Source organism: Polistes fuscatus, unplaced genomic scaffold (assembly GCF_010416935.1).
Source record: "Polistes fuscatus isolate 324 unplaced genomic scaffold, CU_Pfus_HIC Scaffold55, whole genome shotgun sequence".
NCBI classification, from domain to species: Eukaryota; Metazoa; Arthropoda; class Insecta; order Hymenoptera; family Vespidae; genus Polistes; species Polistes fuscatus.
In genome coordinates this window covers 95,014-105,244 of record NW_025113135.1, presented here as the reverse complement: position 1 = coordinate 105,244, position 10,231 = coordinate 95,014, and positions in this window count along the sequence as shown.

The window sequence follows — 10,231 nt, the reverse complement described above, 5'->3', positions numbered from 1 at the left end:
GGCAGTTTTTTTAGTATTCAACCAGTTATTAGATCGTAACCAGGTGCCTTTCTTATTTTGATTTGTGATATTAGCATTCTTATTTCTTCGACTGTTGTGCTATTAATGTTTTCGTGAGATTGTGTTTTGCTTCCGAACTAGTTTACGTTAGTGTCTGTGTATGTTTTTGGCATTAAAGTTGTGTGCTGAGAATATGTTCTCTAGGTTTGTTGCGAAGTTGTTATACTGTGCTTTTTGCCCATAATCCTTCAAAATTTTGTATGGCAGGTATTGATTTTACTGGTCTTTTGAATCTTTTTGCTGTTTTACAAGTACGAGTAATTAGTATCTTCGTGAGGTGAATATTATGTCAGGTACCTTTCGAATTCTGCATTGTTGTGACCCCGGATGTTATGCTGAACATCTTTAGTTACTGTGTTTTGTAGTCTTTTATTACTCCTTGTTTTATTTTTCTGCACCTAGTTTTAGCTAGCTTTTTTACTTTTATTTTTTGCAAAATAATGCTAGGATATGACGGAATTTTTTTGGGTGAAACATTTTGAGATATAGATGCCCACGCTGCTTCTTGTATAGTATCTATTAAATTGTTAACTGCATTTTCTATTTGTAAAAAGGTCTTGAGCGGAATATTACAGTTTAATTTGGATTCTAAAGTTTCTTTAAAGATCATCCATTTTGTGCTTCCATTGCACAGCGTTGAAGATTTTGAAGTTATACTTCTTTTAACGCGTTAGGGAAAATGTAATGGGTAGTGATTTGGTTCCGAGCGTCTGGGAAAACGACACCATGAAGTTTGTCGGTATTTACTACGCGCGGCAATACGATTTCAAGTTTACGGCATGAAGTTGTCTCTCTTCTTCTTCCCCTTTTTTTCTCAAGCGGGTTACCCATCCAAATACTAATCGTACTCAGCGCTGCTTTACCTAAATAATCGAGCGAGAACTAATGCTGTAATCGCGCCATAGCTGTTGATGAGTGAAGTAATTCGATATATCTTTCTTATATTTAGTGTGGACTGATATCTATATTTTGATATTTTCTTTTTCTTTTTTTTATTCTTTCTTATATATATATATAATAATTATTATTTTTTTTGAAGTTATTTTTTTTTTTGAAGTTTTTTTTTAAGTTTTTTTTTGAAGTTATTTTTGAGGTTATTGAGGTTTTTTTCGTTTTGGTACGGCAAATAAGTATAACTTCTTACGTGTGTACATAAGTACACACACCAGTTTTTTTTATATAGGTTTGTTCAGGTATGTAATTATTATAGGCGAATGGTCTGAGCTGAGATAAAGAGATGATTCGGTTTTGAAGTGAATAAGGTTTCTAGGCCTTTTAGGCCGAAGTCTAGTAAGTCGGAAATTTTGTTATAAGCTGAGGGCGAGTATGTTGGTTCACCTGTCGTGAGGATGTCTAGGTTTGCGTTGGTTATATATGAGTCTAAAATTTTACCTCGTCGTTAAGTTTTTTTGATCTCCAATTTAGATGCTTGGCGTTAAAGTCGCCAGCTGTTATGAATTTATTACCTAATGACTTTAAAAACTTATTCCATTGATCGGTTGAAATTTTGACTCTTAGGGGTGCATAAAAAGCCGAGAGCTTAAGTGAATAACCCTGAGTTCTTAAGGTAATTGCGGTTGCTTGAATTTAATCGTGGGCTGTTTTACTGTGTAGATGATGTTTTATCTCGTTCTTAATAATTATGGCAGTTTCACCATGCGCTTTACCTGAAGGATGTTTTGTGTCATACAAATGGTGTAGTATGGAATATTTATATAGTTTCTATTTGTGAGATGAGTTTCAGATACGAGTAGAATGTCTATGTCATGCGTGTATATGAATGCTTAGGGTTTCTTGAATTCGTTGTTGTAATCCATTTTTGTTCCAAACCGCTATTTTTATTTGTGTATCCAATATTTTTTATTCAGTAGCGTTTATGTTAATAGTTGTAGCATTGTGGTAATTTGTTGTGTTTGTTGTTTTAAAAGAGAATTTTGCTTTATTATCATTGTAGTAATAATTTCTGTATTTTTAATAGATTATTTTAGTAGTTCTTTAATGTCCGGTGTCTCCTCAGTGTTTAAGTTTTTGTATTTGTATGTGCACGTCTGGTTACTTCGGCGTAGCTTCTTCTTGATTCATTGAGTTCAACTATTGGTGTATTATCCCTGTTGGTATTTATGTTTTGTTTATTGTAGTGAATTTCATTCTAAGTATCGTCTAGAATAGATTTTTCCAATACTTTTTCCTTAGCATTGGATACAGTTTTTGTTGTAGTAATTTTCTCGTCTGACATCCTTTGTAATTTGCTGGGTGGTTACTGTTGTAGTTTACACATATGGCGTTTTCGATTTTGCCCTCTTGAGGACAGAGTGTTGTTAATTATTTTTTTGCACATTTGACACAGGCAGGATTTCTGTTGCCGTAATTTTTTGTTTTCCCATAAGCTTGGCATCTGGTGCATTGAGGTATTTCTCTTTTAGTTCTAAGTGGTTCGACTTTAATTATTTTATTAAGCAGGGTATTAATCTCGTATATGTTTTTATTATTATCCTGAGGAGCCAGTTCGTTAAAAAATAAAGGTAGCGGCTGTTTGGTATTTTATATTATTATAATTTTGTTAAATTATGTATTGATCTTACCTTGTCGCCAGGTTTGCCTAATTCATTTGTTATTTTAACTATATATGACTTGGGATGAAGTCCTCAAATTACGATTTTATAGCTCTTCTCGTTTTTTTTTTTAATACGTGTGGTATCCCGCGTTTTTTGTTTCTAGTGCATTTATTACCTTTTTGAATGTATCTAGTGTGGTAGTTTGAACTTTTACTTGATTGTCCATAAGTTGTTTTATTACATAGTTATTTTGACCAGCTGTTTCAATCAGTAACTCGGGCAGGAACTGAAGTATCTCTTTCTCCCGAGAGTCGATGATTTCTGCGTCGATGTATATTGGTGGTGGTTTTACTGCTCCTTTTTCTTCTGCTACTTTTCCTATAGTGTTTTGTGTTTCTGCTGAATCGTTGAGTAAATCATAAGAGTTTCTTATAGGTATGTCTTGGAGCCATTTTGTTGGTAATGGTGCGGAAGAGTTATTATTGTTGTTTTTTTGTTCTCTTGTCTTGCGTTTTTTTGAGTTTTGTAGCTTGGTTGATTTAGCGGGAATCCAGTTTTGCGAATCATCGCGGTCTGTATCCGTCTCCCTTTGTATACACTAGTTTCTATTATCTATTTGGATTATTCTCTTTTCTGTACGAGCTAGGTTAGAGTATTGTTTTGTTTTTATCAATGATTGACCTATTTCGGTATTTTGAATAATGAATCTGTTGCTATTATTAACGATTTTAAGAGTTGGGATATTGTTTATTTCCCTGGTCAAAGCTTTCTGTCATAGGCTTGAGCACGCGGTTGTTAAGCTTGTTTTTTCTTATTTTCACATGTACCAGGTTGTAATTAGTGACTGTGTTTGCTGACCTCAAAACTCAGAAATTTAGTCTCAGTTAGTGTATTTCCCACAAAATTAGGCAATAATATAAATAACCCATGAAGAGAAGATTCTTTTCTATTTTTGCATAATTTTTCCACATTAGTTTCTCTTAAGCTATCTTCGTCTAAGTTGAGCGAGGAGAAAATGAAGAATTTCACATGTGATGGACATAGCTTTCTGCTATGTTTATCGAGTAATTCAGTAACTTTGAAATACTTTGACGAAGAAATTGACGAATCTATTTTCGTTCTCTGTAAATCGAATATACTATCAAGTTGACCTATAGTTAAAGCTTCTTTAAATATTTTGTCAAAGCTTGTGGCATTGCTTAAGTCAACATCTTGTCGAACAATGATCGTTGCTCCATATTCGCGCCATTTAAGGACCAAGTTATCGTTACCTCGTTTTGACATATTCGAAACAATGATTAATTTTCTAGCTCCATGTTCGATCATCCATTCGATCAGTACTTTTCCAAAGATATTGAAACCGTCGATAACGAGGTAGCATTTATTGCTATGAAAGAAAAGTTGAGGAATGAAGTTAGAGAATTTTTTTTCTTCTTGCAAGTTGACCAAAACCTGTAAAAAAATATATTCGTATTATAATTGTGAACAAATCGAACGTATTATTTCATAAACTTTATGTATAATTTATTACCTTTCCGTAACGTTCACAAGCCTTAATTTTTATTTCTTCTGTTGCTCCCTGAATCATAATTCTTCGTGATATAATTGGTTTTATTATACCCGTTTGTAGAGCTTTTCTCATCAATTCCGCTGTTTCTCTCTTTCTTTTTTGTGGTAACTTAGTAAGGTCTTGTAAACAGTAGCTATATACACTTAAGAGCCGTATAAAATTAGATAGTGGTAATGGATTGTAATTAGGCCCTTCAGAATCATAAACCATTACCAAATGTTTTAAATTTTTAACAATGTCCAAACAATTTTCCATATCGTCTAAAATGGAATAGTTTGCAACTACAAAATCAAAACCTTTGCCTTTCGTAATATTCATAATATTAATTCTATAGTCTTCAACTTTGATAATATTGGACTATGGTAAACGTGGTCGCATCGATTCGATCACTCGTTTTTCTGCTTCCGTTTCGTAAGTAGTATAAACATCAAAATTATAAGATATGGATAAATTTATGAGAGCCTGTCCTACGTCGCTAGCACCACAATGTACCAATACAGTTTCAATTCGTTTAAATCTCCAAGTATCTGAATGCAAAATGCAGAAAGCTGCCAAATAAGCTTGGGGAACTGTTGAAGCATCTTCGAAGCTCCAACTGTCTTGAATAATCCAAGTAAATTCTGGATCGGCTGAAATTTCATTACTTACAGTGAAATTATAAACTAGTCCCATTACTCTACGACCTTTCTCATCTGTCCCTGAATATTCTGTAATAGATATCTGTGATTCTAGGCTGACATCATTATTTAACCAGTATTCGTAAACACCTAAGTCAAATACAGAACATTTAACATTCACAATCCTATTATTTTTTTCTTTAATCAATGGTTCATTAGTAATCAATGGTAATTTTTCCATTCATACTAATAAGCCTGATTTATTAATTTTTGCTTGCCAACGCATAGAAGAAGAAGACTTTACTTGCAATGGCATCCATCTGTATGTGCCCCATACCCCTCTTAATACGTCGTCGATATCTATCTTTGTTTTATTGTTATTCTGGATAAATCGAAGCTCATCCGCGACAATTTTCATATTCCTGTTTTTAAGTATTATTTCTTTAAATTGGATTCCACTAATTGCAATTCCAGGGCAAGCAATGACGTTTGCTCGTTTTTCAAACTTCATCGGTAAGGCTACGAAAAAAATCAGTATAGTTCATATAATTTGTTAAACTATGATAAGTTACTTTATTTTTTGTTGAAACATTTATAAGCACGATATTTAAATAATTGATCAGAAAAATGTTTTTTATAATATAACAGGTTTGATGTACGAGAATATTTGGTGTAAATACTATTTTTATGTTGTTTGGAAAAAAATATACGTATCGCCTTTTTGCATACTAGTCGTTTTTGTTTTAACAAATTGTCTTCTTCTTCTTCTTCCAGCGTCCAAATAGGCATATTGCCTGTTCTTCATCGCAACTCGCTTCTTGTAGGTATATTGTCCGCCCATCGTTTTCGTGGTCTTCCTGGGCTTCGTTTTCCTAGTGGTGATTTATCCCTAGCAATCTTCACAATTCGGTCTCCTGTCATTCGGGTTATGTGATCGTTCCACTGAATTTTCCTCCCCAATACCCAATCATTGATGTTGTCGATTTGGCATGTTCTTCTGAGGGCTTCACTTCTTTGTCTATCCCATAGAGATTTTCCGGTTATTCTCCGGATTATTTTCATTTCCGCTGCCTCCATCATCTGGCGGGTTTTAAATGTCTCGGGTCTTGTTTCCGCCGCATATTTTAGTATGGGTCTTATAGTGGCCTTGTAAATACGGCTTTTTGTGTCTATTCTGAGATGTTTGTTGCGGAATATGGTGTCATTGAGTTGTGCCGCAGTTCTTGATGCCTTAACCACTTGTGTTCTTACTTCTTTTTCTATTTCACCAAAGCTGGAAATTTCTATGCCTAAGTAGTCAAACTTCATCACTTGTTGTATAATGCTCCCATCAACCACCAATTTACATCTAAGGGGTATCTTGGATGTGGTCATGCACTTAGTTTTGGATGTAGATATTACCATCCCAAGATATTGAGCTATTGTGTTGAACTCATGTAGAAGTCTCTGCAGATCGTCTTCATTTTCCGCTATTAAAACTGCGTCGTCTGCATAGCATATGATTTTCAGTTCTTTATCTCCCATCCTATATCCTTTCTGTTTACAGACTTTTTTTATAATTTCATCCATTATAATATTGAATAGTAGCGGGCTTAGTGAGTCTCCCTGTCTAATGCCTCTTCCCAGTGTTATGGGTTCTGTTAGTTCGTTATCTATCTTTGCCTGTATGTTGTTGTTTTGGTATATATCTTCTATTGTTTTTATGATGCTGTTTGGTATTTGTCTGTTATAGAGGAGATGAACCACATCAGTTAGTCGTATCCTATCGAACGCTTTTTTTAGGTCTATAAAGCAGAAGAACGCCGGTTTATTATATTCTATCGACTTTTCCGTTATATGTCTGACGACGAATGCTGCATCTGTACATGATCGTCCTGGTCTGAACCCTTGTTGCTCGTCAGCTAGTGTTATCCTTTTACTGATAGGATTTGAGATTACTTTGGTGACTAATTGCAAGGTAGTGCATAGCAGATTTATTCCTCTATAGTTCCCGGGCTGCTTTTTATCTCCTTTTTTAAAGAGTAAAATCATTGTGCTTGTTCTCCATTCGTCCGGAATTTTTTGTTGTTCGAGGATCCTTTGTGTGAGAATAGTCAACTCCTGAACCAATCTTTCTCCACCGTATTTGAGGAGTTCATTTGCGATGCCGTCTTGACCAGCGCTCTTCCTATTTTTCAATCCATATAGTGCTTTTTTCATGTCAGCTTCGTAAATAGAGATGTTATTATTTATCATGATATCTGGGACACCTTGTGTTGTGTTAGGTTGGTCATCCTTGTATAGGTCTTTTTGATATGCGGTCCATTTTTCCTTATCAATTTGGCTTACTGGTAATTATTTCGTAATTACTTTCTTCTGGTTTCTAATGAATCTCCACATTTGTTTTTGGAGAGCGTAAAAGTCCTTCTCTAGTTGTTTTGAGAACTTTTCCCAGTGCATGTCCTTCATTCTTCTAACTAGCGTACCAGTTTCGTTCCTGATGTATTTGTATGCGTTGTAAGACTCAGCAGTACTAGTTGTTAGATATTTAAGGTAGGCTTGTTTTTTCTTCTTACATTGTTCTTTTATCTCTTCGCAGAACCATGGAATTTTATTTTTTGCGACGCCTCGTTTTTTACATTTCTTGGTTCCCAATGCCTCTATGGCCGCGCTTTTTATGTTTGTTTTTAGTTTCAGCCATATAGTGTTTACTTCGTCACGATTATCAGCTGGGTTCAGTTCGATTTTTTCTCTTAAACGTCTTTTGTATAATTCTCGTGTTGTTGTATCTCAGAAGGTATCTATCTTTATTGTTTCTTCGTTTGTTACGTGACTTTGATCTTTTCTTTTGTGTTGGCATTTGATTCTAAATTTACCAAGAAGTAGACTGTGGTCGCTTCCAACGTCGGCTGAGTTAATTGTTCTCACATCCAAGATTCCAGATGATGGTATATAACTATTGGTTAAGATATAATCAATGGTTGAGCGTTGACCCCGTGTGTTGCTAAAAGTGTACTTGTGTTGCTCTTTGTGGTTGAAAAATGTGTTTGTGATTCTGAATCCATTTAGGGAGCAGAAGTCTATCATGAGTTTTCCGTTCTCATTCAGTGTTTGCTCATTGAATCTCTGCATTATGCCGGGGATCGGTTGGTGACCAATGCGAGCGTTAAAGTCCCCTAAAATTACTATTCGTTCCCTCGGGGGTAGTGATTCAATGATACGTTCAAGTTCTTTGAAAAAGTCTTTACGTTTCTACTTCGCTTTATTCTCGTCTGGTGCATAAATGGACAAGATATTTAGTGGGGACGAATCAGTCAGCAACTTGAGCAGTACAATTCGTGATGATATGTGTTGACAGATTTCGATCTGGTTGATGTATCTTTTATGTAAGGCAATGGCGACACCCTCCTTAGCTCGTTCGCTCTTTTCAATGCCGCTGTATATCACAATGTATTTACCGTATATTCTTTGGCCCTTGCTTTTCTTCTTCGTTTCTTGGAGTGCAGCAATGTCTATTTTCTGATTTTCAAGTTCTTGTAGAATTTCTTGTTCTTTGTTATTAAGGGATTTTACATTCCAAGAGGCCATCCTGGTAATGTTTTTTCTTTTCCAATTCGTTATCCGTTTTCTAGCATGGGTCGTCATCAGTGTATCCGTCCTATTCCAAAGCGCGTTGTGGTTTCTTCGAGCTTGTGCTTTATTTTACGTCAGGCAGGTAGCTAACCCAACATAACAACCCTCCTCCTTTATCCGGGCTTGGGACCGGCAACATAACCCTCGCGCTCATGTAGGCGAACAAATTGTCTATTGTAATATTTCCTAATTGTAAATGTTAGTACTTAAACGTTAAAAATTGGCTGCCGATTATTATTGTTAAGGAAACAGACATAAATACTGTATAATCAAAGCATAATATAATAAATAATATTAATTTTACCTTTTTATTCATTATTAATAAATAAAGAAAATTAAAATTTATTTATTTCTAGTCTAAAAATGCTCTTAAGATTCCACACGTTTATTTCAATTTTTATTTATGTGGTAAAGAATTTGAAGAGTTTCAGGACTTTCGGTCTATATTGTATCTAAATAACCACGAGTAAGTTAATATTTGGTTTCAAATGCTTACCATTGTTTCCTTTCATTTTCTCTGTTAATTGTTTTATGTCGATGACAAGTTTTTGTATCATACTCGGTAGCAACATATTTTTATTCCTACTGCTGATAATATGGACTTGAACTAATCCTTCTAGTAATAACCCCCAGTCTCTGCTCCATTTAAGTGTTCCATTGGAACACGATGTACAAAGTCCGCTAATAATATTGTAAGATTCTTCATACTGGTATCCATGTAAAAATAGATTACAGTAAATATTTTCTTCGTCTAAAATTTCCGTTTCTTCTTTTAGTAAAATGATTTCTGGAATATCTTTCTTCTCTGTTTCTGCTAAGCGAATAGTTCCAGATGCTACTACCATAATTTCATCTTTGGTTTTTACTTCAAAATTTCCTGAACCTTAAAATTTACATTATTTTAAATATTGTCTTAAAATATTATGTTTATAGGATTGCTATTTATACCCTTAAATATCGTAATAATTATATGAATTTTGTCGTTTCTAGGTACTTCTAGTAATTTATTGTGAATAATAATGTTCTCGAGTATAAAGGAATTATTAGACTCATTTGGTATAAAATTCGAGTAAATATTTACAACTAACTTTAAATAAACAGTTAAAGAAATGATAACGTTGCCGTTAATTTTAAAATTTCGTAAAAACTTGTATTTATCCGTTTCCAAATCTACCAGTTCTTCAGTTTGTGGAGTCACCCGCAATTTACCACCTTCAACGTGCCTGTCAAACATACACAATAATAGTTTATACCATCTATTTGAGAAAAGTCTATTTTTTATTTACCAATCAGAACTGTATTCCCATCGAACAAGAGGAGAAATAGATGGGGTCTCTTTAGAAACATGATAAGGAACTCTCTGATAGAGCTTTCCTGGCGTAATTGGAAATCCGAGATTATAAAGCTTTTCTAATGTGGATAAAATAAAAGTTGCATTGTCCTTATGGCCTCGTTTTGTTAAAGGTAAATTAATGCAACCACTGTCCAATAATTTTCTTAGAACTGCCTAATAAGTTAAAAGTATTAGGTTATTTAATTTAAAAGAATTTTATTAAAACATATTTTCCAACAAACAAACCTGTAGAAGTCCATGGGGTGAAATTTCAATCGTTATAGCGTATTTTGGTAACATTGTTAATACTTCTTCGAATAAAACAAGAGAAAGGAGATTATTCGTATGATATTCCGGTGAGGAAAAGTTTGCTTTCATTAAATGCCACTTATTTTTCGGAATAGACGTGCATATCCAACGCTCACTGCGATATTTTGGTTGAGAGATGACTTTTTTTTAAGTATTTTAACAACTTTGGACCAGC